General features: G+C 39.8%; 1 long non-coding RNA gene across 4 annotated transcripts in view; it reads left to right on the top strand.

The window, feature by feature from the left end:
• LOC117820775 overlaps positions 1–18531 on the top strand; it is a 202914-nt gene that overhangs the window by 21042 nt on the left and 163341 nt on the right. Inside the window, exons 2-3 of one of the 4 annotated variants that reach the window (XR_004632836.1) lie at positions 16968–17116; positions 17613–17665. The exons of 2 other annotated variants lie outside the window; for them this stretch is intronic. This is a non-coding gene — a long non-coding RNA (uncharacterized LOC117820775). Of the gene's footprint in view, positions 1–16967; positions 17117–17609; positions 17666–18531 lie in introns of all 4 variants that reach the window. One more of the 4 variants, XR_004632837.1, reaches the window with a different exon arrangement.

Here is an 18531-nt window from a genome sequence, read left to right as displayed (position 1 = left end):
GCTCATCATGGAGGCAGAAAACCATTGATTCTGTAATTACCGTAAGAAATCCATGGTCTTGACTCCTGGGAGATGCTACTCCATGCTGCTCTCTGAAAACGCAGCTGGGGACTGTTGATGCACAAGAAAGCATGGAGCCAAACCCCAATGGAGGAGAGACAGACTGAACACGGATCTGGTGGAAGTCTGTCGTTAGTAGTGATGGGAAGTTCGGCTCTTTTCAGAGAGCCGGCTCTTTTGACTCGGCTCCCGAAGAAGAGCCGGCTCTTTCGACTCCCGAACGGCTCTTAATTTAGGATCTTTTATACTCGTATATTTTACCTTAACTTTGCAAAAAATAATGTTGTTTTTTTTTGTTGAAAACCCTTTACGTACAGTATTTTTATGAGAAGCCTTATAATTGCCCAATTTTGTGCATTTATTCTGTTTTAAAACCATTCTTACTTTTGTTTAGTGTTTTAATCAAACTTTTTTATTGTACAAATTAACAAAAAACTGCAAACATATCCACAGAACAGAACCAGAACCAAACTCAAGCAAACAGAACCAGAACCAAACTCAAGCAAACTGAACCAGAACCAAACCCAAGCTAACAGAACCAGAACCAAACTGAACCAGTACCAAACTCAAGCAAACAGAACCAGAACCAAACTCAAGCAAACAGAACCGAAACCAAACTCAAGCAAACAAAACCAGAACCAACTCAAGCAAACAGAACCAGAACCAACTCAAGTAAACAGAAACCAGAACCAAACTGGAGCAAACATTACTAATGTCCTCAGTGCAGGTTGGCATTGAGAAAAATCAGATTCCTCAGCTTGGATGGACTGATCCGATTTCTCCTCTCAGTGAGTATTTGTCCTGTCTTTGAGAAGACTCTCTCAGAAGGAACAGATGTAGCCACGATACACAGCCTCCCCTCCATCACCTGTATCCTATATCCTCACATGTGATTGGCCGCATGGCCGCCATGCTGACCAATCAAAACAAAGTTCTGCTGTGAGCAGAGCTGGGGCTGAGCACTGTGATCGCTAAGCAGCGAAAGGAAAAAACTGGGAGCTGGCTCTCTCTTGATGCAAGCTGGCTCTTCTGATTCACTATAACACATTGGCTCTCAGAGCCGCAGCTTTTGATCATGACACATCACTAGTCGTTAGGACACTGGAAAGTTTCACTGCAACACTAAGATTTCGTTACAAAAGCAGTATTTTGTTTTAAAAATGATGTTCACCTGATTATAGGGAATTCAAGACACCATAAGGTAAAACATTTGGCAAACAGGACCGAGGAAAAAGTGCAACCAGCAAAAGTCTGGAGGCAGGCAAGTGGCCATCAAGTAAAGTAATAATCACAGACAGTAAGTGCGAGGACTGTGGCTTGGCTGGTACACAGGTGAAAGTTAATGGTTATGGGCAAAAGCTGGAACACATTAAGAACCACGCACAGACAGAAGGGGAATGGTAGGTCAGATATCTTAGGAAAAATTAGTGGTTAGTGAGACAACTGAAAAACAACAAAACACTGTTGGCTTTTAATTTTGACAAAGCAGCATTAATAGGTCAAAATTCAGGGGATTAAAAAACCTGTGTAAACAAGAGGGCAGGAATACACAAACACAAACACAACAAAATGTTTTGCAGAAAAATAACCCCAATTGTCTGTTTTCTTTTTGTTACAGTATGCACAAAAGGGAAATACTAATGATAGCTGGCTGCGTTATAAGGGTTCAGTGTTTGGTTAAATATTTCTAGCTATGCATATGCTTCCACTCTGGATTTAACAGAAGAAAAAGCTGTGTTATTTTCCCTTTGTTCTGGCTGTGTTTACCTTTCTTGTACCTGCCTGAGCATTATTTTCCTCCACAATACCAACTCAATTCCTCCCCCGCAGACTCACAGTTGAGTTTCTGTACATCTCTTATCAGAATTCTGCACTTACAGTGAGCTCTTACAGACTACATAACCAGTAGAAATAAAGTTAACTTTGGAATAGTATGCACTACCTGTGTTCAGAATTCATTTCCCCTACACTTAGAAGGGTTGAAAGTGACTTAAGAGCGCTTTATAATGTCATCAGGCTTCTTAAAAGTGACCTTTTATCACATAGGACACCTGTCAACAAAACAGCTTGCAGGCACAGCCTCGTCTAAGCACACACTAGTGGAAAGAGACATAACCCTGAGTGCAGTCAGATAGCATCATCCAGCAATACACCATTATTCCTCTTTACCATTCTTTCCCTTGACTCCACTAGACTTTAATCATTTATTAATTTCCCTTGTGGTCTGAGGGATGGCATCATGGTCTGAATTTAAACTGCCAAGATCAGAGGATTGGAGTGTCACTTTCTTATATGAGACAGAATATGGAATGTGCAGCTTTCAACCCAGCAATCACCCAAACCCACCATGGACAAGCATATCAATATAGCAGTGAGTGATTGCTGCAGGGAATGTATAGAAAGAAAGTTTGTTGACAGCTCTGCTGTGCTTTATTTTTATGGCAGAGATAAGGACAGGTTTGTATATGATGCTGTGTTGGATTGGATGTTATTCAGTGGTCATTCAGACATTGATGCAACTCCCAGTGATCCTACACAAGGAATTCAGCTTGCACAAGTTGACACCTGACGCTGAGGAGGAAAGACTCATGCATTTATTTAACATGTTTGGGAGGCCTGATGTAAATTTGGCATCAGCTCAGTTGCCTGAATCCACACTCACAAGTGGCAGCATCATTAACTGCAGGGCTTTTGAGATCAGCCCAGAGCTCTGATAGGCCGCAACAGGGCAAGTAAACAGTGGAGGAGTAGGACTGAACACCAACAAAGTGCAGGGACAGCAGAGACATGTCAGGGGAGGTGTTAAATATTCAATGAAGCAATGTGATAGGAAGCTGAGTCGAGCTCAACCTGGTTGTAGGTCGTATTGGTCAGCGATAAGTGGGTGATAGAAGTCAAGTGTAACAACAGATTTAGGTGTGAAGAGTTTCTCGCTTCACTCCATCCAGTCTGAGTTCAGTCTGATATCACCAGAGGGGGGAAACTAATTTAACTGCCCATCACATTACTCATTTCCATACGAGTTTGTTTTTTCCAAAAGCTGAAATAATTATACATAAGAAAATTTTGTATTCAAGTCAACATGTGCAACACAGTAATTTTGCTGTCTTGTGTACAGAGAATAGTGTTTTTTTCCCCTTGCAGCTTAATTTGTATGCTCCAGAGATGTTGAGGGTAAATTAGCGACCCACCGGCTTGCTATCTTAAAATTCAAGCTTTCCAGAGAAGCATACCTCAGGGGGATGATATCAAATAACCTAAATCAAACTTTCCGTGGTTCATCCAAGGTCCTTGTTTTTCCGTAATAGTAAACTTCCTTGACCGTACAGGCAACAATGTATTCTCGCCTCCTGATCATCATATTTATTGATGTTTTATTCAGTGCTGTCCTACCTATAAAATGATATGGCCTTTGTGCATTTTACATGAGTTGCCTCGGGGCGTTTTCCAACACTTATAGAAAAATCCATGCATCCAGTTCTGCAGAATTTAAACTCTTGCCTCGGTGCAGACAGTAATGCACCATACAAATTGCTTTCTGCTGCTCTTAGCTGGGTGATGCTCTGCAGATAGTGGGCAGCCATTTAAAAAAGATTAGCATAGGAGAATGAATTAACCTGCACTCAACTACTCGAGCCACAAAGCTGCAAATAAGGCCCCTACATTTCCTTCTGTGAACCTTTTGAGTTATGTCACAGCCTATAGTCCTCTATAAGGGTCTCTGGGCTTTTAATAGATCAGCTGATTTCAATGTACTTTCTAGGCTGGCTTCCTTTGAATATCGCACACACAGTCAGTCAGTTATAAGCCACTGTGTTTTCCACAGAGGGTTTTTAGCTTATACTACAGTCCCTCACTCACCAAGGAAGTATGTCTGTAGAGTATTGTGAGTCATTGGACTCTTCTATGTGGTCCTCCAAAGGGACCGTCAGCTCTATTAGGAGCCTCTGCTTGGAAGTGGCATATGCTAGCTCCAAATCTGGCCTCAATAAAGTGCAGAGGTGAGCAAAACTTTTGTATCCATTAACAATAAACTCTCCAGACTAGGGCTGGGCGATAAATTGATAACGATAATTATCACAATATAATTTTTCTCGATATATATATATAAAACATTTTCTAATAAAAATTCGATATAAATAAACATGTAATTACACCCCCCGGCCACGTAATGGAGGGGCGTGCTAATGAGCCTTAAACGCTAGTTGCCGCCCAACATTTGACAGAAGAAGAAGAGGCATTGAACAGCCAATCATGTTGTAGGGTGAGAGATTCGCGGGGCTTACGGACGTTCGCAGCTGAATGTAAACACAGCTGAGACGAGGGACAGCTAGTCGTTAGTCTGACACTGGTAACTCTGCTTTAAATATTAACTTAATACACTTCATTAAATTTACTTATAGGATGTGGGTAAAGGAAGAGCACAGAAACAACTTCTGCTGTGCATTTCAGACACGTTTAATGTCTACCGTGACTGCAGAACACAACGGAGCACAGAACGACCGTGATGCATTCACTGTACTGTGGGAAACAATATCACTCTGCCTGTAACCCTTAGTAATCTTAAAGGGGAGAGCACAACTCAAAACAATACTCTATTAAACTGATACACAGTACACAATTTGATATATATTTGTTGGAAATGTAAATCAAATTATGGAAATAACCTCAATCTGAGAAAAATTAGAACTTAAAAACTAAAACTTCACAAAAATCTAATTTTACACAAAATTTTTGCTTCCTATAAGAACCATCTGAAATAATGGATTCAAGAAGTTTATCAGAAAACTAAATCCAGATACAAACTAAGAAACTGTCTGGTTTCTTTAACTTTCACTCAGGACCAAAAATCTGCATTTAAATTTAAATGAAATAATGATTTGATATTTATTGTGATAAATATCGATATCAACTGATGTTAAATGCTTTTATCGTGTTAACATAATTTTCCATATCACCCAGCCCTACTCCAGACCGTATATGATGGGGCTTTATCACAGGGAATTCCAGGCTTTAAGCCCCAACCTCGCAAACCGTGACATCAGGACAATCAAATCACTACAAACATCTGTAAGCAGCCTCACTTCCCAAACTCATTTCTATTTTAGTCATAGAGAACACAATGACAGAAGCCATTCTCAACCTTGAAGCACATAGCATGAGAGCCAATCAAGGAATTCATGGCCAGACAGCTCAGAATACCTTCCAACAATGCCACAACATCACCTTTTATCCCATCCAACATTTTGGAGGTAATGAATGCCCAACAACAAACCCCTTGACTGGTAATTGCCAGATTCAAACTGTTCAAGCACAAGCAATGAATACAATGCCAGGTCGGTACAACTCTGCACTCAATTATCCATACACATGGGAAATACTGGTCCTGTGTGCAAAAGTACTACCCAGTAGATAACCAACTATGCTGACAAGGCAGCAGGGGGGAATTGTTGAGTTGAACACTGCTATAAAGGATCATCCCTAGGGTTTATGCTCAAACACTTTTAAATAATAAATAAAATGTTGAACAGTTTATAAAATGTTGATGGAAAAACAGCCCAGATAAAACAACCCTTACCTCATCGTATATACGTTCACATAGCTGAGGCTTAAAATTGAGTCAACTGCTTTAATATGCTGTATGTTCAACTTAATGAGTGTATTTTTTTTCTCTTTGAGTCTAGACAGCAATTTAGGGGAATTTTTCTCTCCGGCTCTCTTTTCTATATTTCAGCAGTGACGGAGCAAGAGTGAGAGGATGATTTTAGAGGATGTCTTACATCAACATGTTTCCTAAGGGGAAAATAGTGTCTGTTCTAAAGCCTCGAATGAATTAACTTTTCATGAGGCCAATGGTTATTGATGAACCTTGCATGTCCCAAAGTCTTTTTAAGTCGTGCCAAATGGAACTAAGAGAGCCAAGCAGTTTTCACTACAAGCACGCACATGCTCACGAGGCTTAAACACAGCAGCACACACACAAACTCCAAAGAAGTTCTTTGAAAAGACGGCATAGAAGATGTCCTCTCTGCCAAGGCGCTAAATCATTCATCTAGAACTCTAAAGTCAATAAGAAGAATTGTTTTCCCCCCCTTCTCTCATGAGTGCATCCGAACAACAGTAACAACAAAATACCTCTGCTACACTCTTCAGATCATGTATGAATTATTTACTGTAATTAGGGATGGCCTAGACATCAAGATTTGTTTTTACATTTTTCTTATTCAAGTCTGTAATTTATGCACACCCAAGGGTAAAGAAAGAAGATTTAAGGAAAAATGAATAATAATATTCAATAATTACTCATTCTACCTCAAATCACGTGTTTTTAACATGAAAAAACAGTTCTGACTCTTCAACTGGCAATTATTTTGTAGGTGAATTTTACTATTTTTAGCACTCCTGTGTTTGCAAAAATATCTTTTGATGTTATGAATTCAGTCTTCATCCAGCCACTGCACCATCAAACTAAGCGCACTCACTGGACTAAAGTCAGAAGTCTATATGTTGCTACGTTGCTGTTGATCAGACTGTGAATGTGTGTAGGTCACTTCACAAAGGGCAGGTAGAGAATAATCTTCCAAGTAGCGGTGTCTCGTGGTACTGTTACAAATACGCCATTAGATGGTGAAATCTTTGGTCTTATAATTTGAAGAGGTGGGTCACCAGTTGCTGTAAATTCGGTGTTTTTTTCATTGTTTGCTTTAGCTTTAGGTTTTTATGGCACTATGGTCCTTGTCGTCTATTCATTGGTGTGAATGCTAGCTGCTGCTTCATATTTCTTCAATAAATCTTTGTTATAGGGCTGCCACGATTAGTCGATTAGTCATGATGACGTCGACGATCAAAATAGTCGGCGACTTATTTAATAATTAACGTCATCATTCATTTTTTGTAGCTTTGTTTTTCTCTCGAAGCTGCCTTTCGGTCCTTGACGCACATGCGCAGTAGAGGTTATCGGGGTCAGCCATGATGTCAGCGGAAAAGTTATGCCCAAACAGTATCATGGCTAGCCGGCTAAGAAGCTCGAAAGTTTGGGAGCATTTTTCCAAAATTAAAGAGAAGAATGTGCAATGCAAAGAACTTGCCTTCCATGGTAGTACGACGGCAATGCACGAGCATCTGAAAAGGAAGCACATCATGGCTGATTCAATTTCTGACAAAGAGGGACAGTTGTCTTGGTAAGCTAATTGGCTAGTTAGCTGCTAAGATTAATGTCAACAGTGAGCTATTTACTTAGTATTCATAGTGCAACTATACATAGTGCATAGTTTTTGGTTCCATTTCACAATGCACTAAACATTTACAGCTAAAAATATGTAAGGCCAGAGTTGTGCCTTCATTTTATTTTGCACTATCACATTAAAAAATGTCAGAAATGCTGCTACAAGCTGCAAAGTTCATTACAAGTTGAATGAACTATCATCTTAATTGTCTTTATTTTTAGTTAGAGCATACCTTAAACACTTCAAGCTGGAAACGAATGATGGTTATATAAGAGCACCTGCATGCTGGTGCGATAAGCTGCAATTCCGATTAGTCGACTAATCACAAAAATAATCAGTGACAAGTCGATTATAAAAATATTTGTTTGTGGCAGCCCTACTTTGTTGCAATGAAGACTTCACAGGTGACTTAGAAGGGTCACTGTGTTGAAACTTGAGGATTTTCATCCTCTTGACAAACTTGCCACACGTTTTGCAAGATGCAGTTGTGCAGTGTAACAGTGATCAACATCTATACAGGTGACACCATTTTTATTCTCTCGTTAATTTGTTGCACACTATGATCTGCATACCGTTTGACTGTGTAAGCTTGGTAACAAGTAAAAAAGAAGCAACATCTATTTGTAGGATAAAAGTTATTATCTGGTTGATAATCATAAAATATTACCATCCAACCATACATCATGCATTTCTAACAATAAACTTTCATGGATCACATATTCATGTCTCTTCCTTTTTATTCGTCTTTAAGTTATATTTTTAGGTTTTTAACCTTTTATTTTGAGAGGTCAGGACACTTGGATAGAGCATATAACTGGGAGAGAGTGGGGGAATAACATGCGGAAAGCAGGCCACAGGCTGGAATTGAACCCAGGCCGCCCGCTATATGGGCGCACAATTTAACCGTTTGGCGAAATCTGGGCCCATTTTACATTAATGTATGAGAAATCACATCATTGCTCATTATGTCCTATTGCAGATATATGACTAATAAATGTCATGCATTGGTTGTGCTTGCCTATCCGATGCATTGATTTTGTTACAACCTGAGCAATAGGAGCTCACTAGGGATGTACATTTTAAGTATTTTCCGTGATCGATTTTTGGAAATGTTAACGATCAATTATCGATTAATTGATACAAAAAACATTTTTATTCTTACGTCAAAAACAATGCCAAATAGGTTGTTTTCCCCCTAAATTGTATTTTCTACAGCAACAAAATGCATCTAACTGACGGGATTGAATACGGGCACACGTTTGACACGCAGAATATCAACGATCAGGCTCATTAAAATATTCTCCGCGGACATAATCTTATAAAGTGAAGGCTCATAATACTAACAGAAAAGTACTTCAGACTCAGTGTCCAGTTTTCTGTCTACTCGTTCTTATTGAGAAAAATAAACATGTGTATTCGGTCAGGTGTCAGCCAGGAGCGCAACCGGGTCATAATCAGTCCTGCAGGAGAAAAGCCCAGACGGCTCTGATGTTGCTGGTCTGTAAACGTAGCGTACCAGAATTTCCCACCTGTCTGTTGCCTTTGTATCCAAAGGTGGGAAATATCCTGTTTAAAGCTGTCAACCTTTGTGTTCGTGTCGTTGTTGGCAGCAGTTTTGTATTGATCCTCTTTTAAAACGCGCACGTGGAGACCTGACGCACAGCCGCAGCCACCAGCAGAGCGTCTCCGCTGTGCGCAACACCTTTACCAGCTGGTTCACATCGAAACATGCTTTAAACTTAAAACACCTCCCTGATAGATGAGTGTAATATGAGACCACATGATGTTTGTTCCGATTGACGGAAAATTGATAACAAAAATGTGTGTTTCGAGTTATTTCTTAACAATCAATTAATCGATAATCGATTAATTGTGGTCATCCCTAGAGCTCACCATGAAGGGGAATCCAGCAGCACTCGTGCAAAGCTTTTTAAAAGGTAAAAAAAGGCAGGCAACAAAATCCAATGTGTCTCAGGTTAATAGAAAACAAAACAAATTGCACCACTTTTATTCCATCTCCTTTTAAAAAAAAACAACAAAAAAAAAAACTTTCTCATGTAGTGTTTTGCGGAGGTCTTATTAGTGTTCATGTCTCTGATTTGCATCTCTGAGGACTGATTAACATTCGTAGATAATGAACCAGCTCAGGGCGTGCTGCAGCAGGGGAGCTGTGTTGCATAATGTTGCAAAAATGTAGTGACTCACATAACTGTAAATGTTCTGTCTTTACAACATTCAACCACACAAGATATATGAGAAGAAGCTAACATAATGCAATGACTAGTAGGGAGGGAAATGAAAATAATGTCAGCCTAACAGCACTGTGAGGGAGGGATGTGGTGCACAAATAGACTCATGGATTTAGATTGGACCAGCAGGGGGAGAAGCAGGTATGCAGTAGATATGCTTGCATATACACATGTATGGCATCAACACTAAGAAGCATAATCCTTTCAAACACAGGGAATGTATCCTTACAATATCTTTGCATGGGTCTTTATTGTGTCTACCAAAATAAAGTAATTACATTCTGACCCAAAAGTGAGGACAACTTCCTGATTTAACATCTTGGATGCATTGTGTTTAGCATGTACGATAACAAATCAAATGTATCCAGACTCAATGGCCTTAACAGATATTTCCATAAGAATAAAGATCAATGATCATACAAGGTAGTGTACCTTGAAGATAACCCAGCCCTCAAAAGAGGAGAGAGTAATAAACCTCTCTGCAGTGTCAGCCTATTTGAGTCTGGTAAATAGCAGATGTCACAGAAAACAGGACGTCCTTGGTGTTGTATTGTGATTGATGAAGACGCAATGAAAGCAAACATGTGTCTCAGAGACTGAGTGCATTGACCTCTATAAATCTAGGACTGAGGTTTATGCACATGCAAGGTTCACCTCCCAGAATGTATCAGGGCTCAATACTTAGATTTATGGTTAGGGCAGGCAACATTCACCTATCTAACTGTCAGCAGTCAGTCCAGTAGTCAAACATTGCATATTTATCTTTTGTACGCTGCAGGGGAAAGTGATAACACGTTTGCCACTGAGCAGGAAAGAGAAACTTGAAATTGGTTCTCTCCACTTCATAATATTTGACTCTTAAATTTCCATTTTCACATGGTGAAATGCACTACCTCCCTTTTAAGCGGCACTTTAATGATTTTTCACATGCAGCTATGTTCCTTATAACATGTTTCATTTTAAGATCCATCAAGCTTGTCAATCCATCTGCGTTTCATTCTATCTATTCCTCTGCACTCAAATTGGAAAGTAATCGGATGGGTCCAAATGGCAGCCGACAAGGCTTGCTTGGCAGATGTGACCAGGAAATATAAACACAATGGATCCAATTGAACAGACTGGGGGCCTTTTCACTGCCGCAGATGGAGCCCTATAGAGAAAGGGAAGATTATACAACGCAGCGGAAGAGGGGAAAGATTTCCATTTCACAAATGGCTTTTTGCTTGGATGCAGTTCAAGAGGGAAAAAAGTTGAGTCTCTCTCATTTGTTTGAAAATCTGATCTCCTTGCAAACTGGAATAATGTATTTTGCAAATCATTCCATTTTGGAAAAAAGTTGACAGAAAGGCAAGGATAAGTGTGCATAATGGTGCAATGATTTATGCAGTCTAATCTTATCCTTCAAAATGATATTCCAACAGACAGCTATGCTTTATACCAGATACTTAAACAGCTCTCAATTTCTTAATTTCACCATGGGGAAAATATACCAGAGAATGTATTAAACATGTACGACTAGGATACTGAAATTAAAATTCCGACTAGTCGTCTAGTGCAAAGGCAAGGAAAACCCAAAGGAAAAAGTCAAAATTGAGCCACAATTTTGACGAATGTGGTTAATGTTTGCAGACAGTTGCACATAAAATAGCATGATAAGAATCAACTGCTATGACAGAAAGCATACTTTAGAGAAAAATATTTCACATGTATTAACATTTTTTTGTTTGACCCATGTTCCATCTATTCTAATGGGGGAAGGTGGGGGTCATGAGGGGGAGCCCTGGAACTTTTAGCTTCAGTAAAGTTTGCTGATCTGAGGATTTTGTACAGTCTATGGTTCAAACAGACATGCACGGACAGCTCTATCTATGAGGTAAAGGAAGAGGAGATACAAACAGTCGTTTAGCATTGACAAGTGTTGAACTATTTAGATAACAACTTATGTTGTTTCTTCTCTTCATGGCTATGAGGCAGTACCAGTAGGTGGGTGTGTAAGGGAGGGGCAAGGTGGGCCATAATCTTTCCTCAGGCATAAGTGGTAAATACAATTATGATCATACTGTCCATCCATCTTCCTCCGCTGATCCGGGTCCGGGTCGCAGGGGTAGCAGTCTCAGCAGGGAAGCCCAGACACTCCTCTCCCCGGCCACTTGCACCAGCTCTTCTGGGAGGATATCAACGCGTTCCCAGGCAAGCTGAGAGATATAATCTTGCTTGCTTGTCCTGGGTCTTCCCCGTGGTCTCCTCCCAGATGGACATTCCCAAAACACCTCCCCAGGGAGACGTCTGAGAGGCATCCTGACCAGATGCCCGAACCACCTCATCTGGCTCCTCTCGATTCGGAGGAGCAGCGGCTCTACTTTGAGCCTCTCCCAGATGACTGAGTTCCTGACCCTCTCTCTAAGGCCGAGCCCAGACACCCTGCAGAGAAAGCTAATTTCGCCGCTTGTATTCGCTGTCTTGTTCTTTCGGTCACAACCCACAGCTCGTGACCATAGGTGAGGGTTGGAACGTAGATTGACCAGTAAATTGAGAGCATTGCCTTCTGGCTCAGCTCTTTCTTCACCACAACAGACCAGTACAGCGTCCGCATCACTGCAGATGCCGCCCCAATCTGTCTGTCAATCTTGCGCTCCCTCTTCCACTCACTCGAGAACAAGACCCCAAGATACTTAAACTCCTCGGCTTGAGGCAAAGATCATACTGTTGAGCCCTTATTGCAGTGTGTGTTGCCATTTTAGCTAGTTATTTTACTTGAAGTTGAACAGACAGTTCGAAGTCATCTCTGGGTTCTTAAAAACATCAATGGATCTGAAGTGATCATTTCAACCTTTACAACTCAATGTTACCTTCGAGTGCAACTCTATTTCAAGGCTTCAGGACCTGAGTTTTGTTTTCTGTTCTTCCTCTTCAAAATCTTAATAAGTTGAATTAATGAAAAACTTAGTGCCTTTCTGGTTCTTTCGAGAAGTGACAGCTATGCACTCTCCTCTCTTTAAGTTATGTGGTTGCAGAATTCTGCTTAATTATTTGTGTCTTCAGATGTTTTTTTTGTGTGGAGAGAATATATCTTATGCAATCCACCTATTTTCTTTTACCCTTACCTGTTCAGAGTTGTGATCACCTTTATATCCTGCACATAAAGTTTCATGTGAAATTCACGAAGCAATAGAAAAGACCAACTTTTCTCTGATGACATAAAACAGAAACATGTTACTGGAATGTATTAATAAATTTAAGTTTCAAAGAACTAATTGGATGAGAAAATGTGTGTTCTGTCTTAACATCTACTAATTGGTATGTTAACCTTTACCCCTGATTGGGCGTATATAAACAACATTCAGTCCTGTGGGAGCCGGTTTAAAATGGATGCATTTAGTTTTATATCTTTATGGATAAGCCAGTCGTGATTTTTGCCTTGGGTCTAAGAGAGAGTGCATTTTGAGTGACGTTCAAAGTGTTGAGTGGAGTGGCTTCCTGAGAGCACAGATCTAAACTTCTTTAGATTTCACACTTACATTTAAATCACATTTGAGTCGTCTCTCAAAGCTGTTTACTGCTTAATTTATGAATCTCTGTCCTACTTTACATTTGACTTGAGAGGAGGCAGTCAGACATTTTCCTCTCCTCACTTTATTTTTAAAGACTAAATTTTATTCCATGATTCCCCTCAAACCTACCAATTTCCAAAAACCAAAAGGTAAATGCAAGTTTCATTATTTGTTTGGTTTCATCCAGCGGTACATGCTTTGAGCCAGGTGTTTAGACTAAAAACGGCAACCCAGTTCAAAATGATGGGCAAAGTTGAGGTGGATTTGTTTCTACATTTGTAAAGTTTAGTGCAAGAAATCCTGCTCATCCTCGACTTTTAAGCCTTATCAGAAACAGTGAAGAGTAAAGCTACTTTGGTTTGCAGGATTTTACATTATGTTGGCTCATTACTCCAGATGTAAACACAAAATTGAAATAGTCAATGTAGCAAAATGAGTTTCAGTTTACAGTATGATATATTTCAAATGCTGTGAAAAATGAAAAAATCCCCAAATTATCTGATTGGGCTGCACACAAACAGCCACAATTTACGCTCAGATTTTACCAGCAATTTGACGTGCCAGCCCCATTGTGTAATTTCTGCAAGAAGTTGGGGTGAGCTGATGTGAGGCTGCAGCAGGGAATATTCTGGAAAATTCACTGTGAGTGAGTGGGCCAGTGGAGATGCCATTTGTATCACGTGACATGAGCAAACCCAGACGATTGACAGAAGATTGGCTGCAGAGTGATCAAAGAGCTATGGCAGAGCAACTGAAAAGGAACTGAAGATGGACCTAGGAGCAACAGCATAGGGACCTAGGAGCAACAGCATAGGGACCTAGGAGCAACAGCATAGGGACCGAAGAGCGACCAAAGAGCCACCGAAGAGCCACCGAAGAGCCACCGAAGAGCCACCGAAGAGCCACCAAAGAGCGACAGAAGAGCCACCAAAGAGCGACAGAAGAGCCACCAAAGAGCGACAGAAGAGCGACAGAAGAGCAACGACAGCGCAACTAAAGAGCAATGGCAGAGTAACTGCTAGCGACCATAGAACAAAGGCTGCATAGCAACTGGGGAGCAATGTCAGATCGACCAATAAGCGACAGCATGGCCAGCGTATTCGGTTCACACAAAGCCTTGATATGAATTAAAAATCTACCAACATGTTTTAAACATTACACTGTTGCTTTTACAGCATGCTTTTGATGTTATGGGCAGGTTTGATGGATCTGAAAAGATAAAAAAGATAAAAATTCACCTCAAGCAAGCAAGACTGGGGCTGATGACGTTTATATCATGCAGCCAGTGCAAAATATAGAAACAATGAGGAGCGAGTTATGAGTGACCAAAGATCAGCCATAAGGATTCAAGATTGATCAGAACACATGTCATTCATATAAATTCAAAACCTGTCATAAAGGCATTGGTCTCTGTTACTTCATCTGCTATCCTGTCATAAACATTACTCTGTGGTGTACTCTGTGGTGTAGATCTCTTGGAAAAGTTTGGACATTTTCAAGAGTGCATTTGTGAAAGATGCTTTGTTTTATTTGGATGAACTTTTCTTCCAGTAAAACACATCTATTTGCCTGAGCACTCTGCATGAGCCCAGCAGGGTCTCAGTGGCCTCACTAAACAGAATGGTTGGCCTGCCCTTTTGCACACACTGCCCTTGTTGGTCTCAAATCGGTCATTTCCAGGCTTTCCAAAATAAAATATTGCATCATTTTCTGTCATACCCCGATTTGCTCGTCATAATCTATGCTAATGCTAAGTTGAAGATGACTATGTTTAAAGAATGTCTCTTAGAGTTGAAATATTCACCCAAATAAGAACATATAGTGTTAAACTGTGAAGAGAAACCATACAGCGAGAGATAAGAGATGTCTAACAAATGGTGTGCTGATGGTTGAGGACAGTGATGCATATCATCAGCTGGTGGCAGTAATGGTCTCTTTAAGATAAAGACGCATCAATAAAAGAGGGAAGGGAGAGCACAGCCGGATGTAAATATGCAGCTTCAACGTCATTTAGAGAGGCTGTGTGAGGGTTAATTGTAGTGCAATATACAAAGTGTGTGAATTGCTGCATGTTTAAATTTAGTTGTATGTTGTCAACACTTATATTTTTATTCACCATAAAATGAAATTATACTTGTGATAATATAAACACTAACTTGCATATGTCGTAAAGTATGTGTCTGCATATTTAAAGTTAATGTCTGGCTTGTATTACTCTGGCAAGTTGTATTAACAAAAGAAACAACATAAAAGATGAGTTTTTCCTATGAATGGGTCCATAATGATGTATAAACAAAACCATTATAGTTTAAAATCTTAGCAGGGTGCCTTTTGTGAGAAGAAGTTAATCAACACTTATTTTTTACTTTCCCCAATTGTTGCTGTGCTCATCTTTTAAACTGCGAGGCACTTTATTTATAAAAGTCTTGCCAAGTCCTTGTTTAACAAGACAACTAATCCTCTCTGCACAATCAACATCAAAACAGGATACATTTATCCCCTCTGTGAGTGAAAAAATAATGCTCATAAAACAGCAAAGCTTAAAGCAATGCTGTCTGACGGTTAAATCTAATGGTTACACCACATTTCTTGTGTCTCTCTAAACGATTATCAAGCGGCAACACAGCCACACCTGTTGTCAGCCCTCCTCTGAGATTATGGGAGGGATTATGAGCTCTAACACTTTTCCTGCGATGAGATTTGCTCAGCATTTAACGCGGCATCCCATTCTTGTAAACGGCACAGTGTGACATCGTACAATATGTGACAGATGAAATGCCACACAGGCTACTATTACTCTCCTCCCCCATCTTTCATAAAACCCAGCATTAGTGCGAGATGCATGTCGTGCTTGTGCATTTCAAGCAGACGATCTCGACAGGAATGCAGACAGTAATTAAGCAGCGGCATGCAGATGGCGTTTAAGCAGCATGACCGGCGCTCGAGGGGGTCGGATCAAAATAAATATAAAGCAAACAAAATAAAGTGCGTGTGGGTTGTGAATGTGTCGCAATCTTACGCAGTCTGACAAGTGTGTTATGTCAAGCACTGCAGGGCACTTCTTCAGCTGAGGAGTTTACTGTGTTACACGGAAATCAACAGTCATTAACGTTGATGCAACATCTTCATTTAGTAATCAAGGTTAGGGAGGGAAAGAGGACATAATTAGTTCTACATGTATTCTGTGCGATACAACTGGAATGCATATTTCATTCTCTTTGATTTTATTGATCTTTTGCTTCAAAGCATTTTTTCTCCTTGCACCAAGCAGTTTTTCTTTATCCCTCCTTTGGGACTGGCCAAACCATCGAGAAACTTACGAGTATAAAATCATAGAAATGAATAATTCTTTGAATAATCCTTTAAAGGGCTAACACCTCAGAATTTAGGAAAAAACTCTGCTCTTCCTTTTTTTAATGTAATATGTAATATGTAATGTAAAATGATAACACTTTATATTACACTTAAATCCTTTCCCTCTAAATCTAGACACTTATCCTTTTACACGCACACACACGATTTATAACGACCGCACCATGCAAGGCCCATCATCAGCCAGTACATTCACACACCGAAACATTATTCTGATGGAGCAACTTGACGTTCAATTACATGCCAAATGAAACTCTGCACAAGAAGCGAATCTACTTCCTGTCTTCCATTTGGTAAAAAAAAACACCTCTGAATCACAGCCTCCTTATTTGAATTTGATTGTAGTTAAATTTCAGCATAGAAAATATCAGCATGTGTTAACCCTCTGCAGGTGCTGTATGTTAATATTTAAAGACAGAAGTTAATCAATGATGGGAATAAGTACAGGGTGCGTGGTAGCACAGTATATGCTGAGGTCTGCTTCTGCTTAGCAACCATTTTTTTTCCAGGATGCATGCAGGCCAGGAAAACCTGGAAAATTACAGACCAGGAGGAGCGGGGGAGTACTTACACTGTAATGCCTTGAATCCACTCTCCTCTGATGATGAAGGAAATCACCTTAACTCCTGAAAGGGATTCAGAGGTTCTTTTTTTCCATGTAAGTGGGGCTGTATGAGGTACTTGTCAATACTAAGTGTATTATCCACAGGGATCCAGGTCAGTTCAGTCCCTTTGTTGAGAAACCAGCTGAAGAGCTGGAGCCTAGAGATGCAGAAGGAGTCAACTCTACCACACAATTTAGCTCATTTTTAAGAAACTCCAACCCATTAATGTTGTTGTAAGCATACGCTCTATGTAGACATTTTTCTAAGGAATGAGGAGTGAGGAGGATTCTCTACGAGCTCAGAGAGGAAGCAGACTTTAACTGCTGCAGTGTGAGCTATAATTCCACGCCTCCACACCAATTATTCCCTGCTAACGCAATAATGCAAGTGAAATAAAATAGCTTAAAATGTGTAATAGATAATACTTCTGAATTCATACATAGTTTCTAAGGTAATTTAGAGTAAGATAAGTAGTGACATTTAGAATAATCTGCTTCAGTGTAAGTGAATCCAAAGCTAACAGTGTTGTTCTATATTTCTTGTGAGGAGGTTTCCACACTACCTTTTCACACGCTGAGGATCCCTACATGCCCTGCAGCCAGGTGAGACATCAGACTCAGTCAGGCCGCTCTCTAACTATTCTCTCTGTTCTTCTTTTTTTTAAAGTTTCTGTGTTTGAATTTTGTTTCAGAGGGGACTACCCTCTCAGAACAACCCCCCTCCCAATCACAATAGTTTGGTACAACAAAGCTTGGGCCAGGGAATGTTCATTGTTGGCCAAGAAGCAGCTAGATTTCAGGCTTTTTTGTTTTGTTTTTCTTGTTACTACCAGCTGATTTTTGTATTTATATATATATATATATATATATATATATATATATATATATATATATATATATATATATATATATATATATATATATTTATATACAGTTGTGTTCAAAATAATAGCAGTGTGAGTAAAAAGGTGAGTAAACGTCAAAATCCCTCAAATAAATTGTATTTTAATGAACACAAATGCATTGAGGACACAGCACTTTCTATTTCAAAGCAAGAAAATTGGAAAAAGTAATTGAATTTGATAATATTTTACAGAAAGTCAAGAAATATAATGTTCAAAAAAATAGCAGTGTTGATATCTGTCTTTACAAACTCAAAAATGTACTGTGTAAACTAAGAAATGCTTGAAGATTCAACTTTCCTGAGAATCATAAACTAATATTTAGTTGCATAACCACGGTTTCTGACAACTGCTTCACACCTGTGGTGCATGGAGTCGACCAACTTCTGGCACCGGTCAACAGGTAATGCAGCCCAGGACAATTGTACTACGTTCCATAATTCCTCTAAATTTCTTGGTTTTGCCTCATGAACAGCATTTTTCATGTCAGCCCACAAGTTTTCTATTTTGCTCGCTTGTTGGTGTGTTTGGGGTCATTGTCCATTTCAAGGGCATTTCCTCTTCAGC

The sequence above is a fragment of the Notolabrus celidotus genome, chromosome 10 (assembly GCF_009762535.1).
Source record: "Notolabrus celidotus isolate fNotCel1 chromosome 10, fNotCel1.pri, whole genome shotgun sequence".
Lineage (NCBI taxonomy): Eukaryota > Metazoa > Chordata > Actinopteri > Labriformes > Labridae > Notolabrus > Notolabrus celidotus.
Note: the sequence above shows the minus strand (reverse complement) of the source record. Positions and strands in the feature narration are given on the sequence as shown.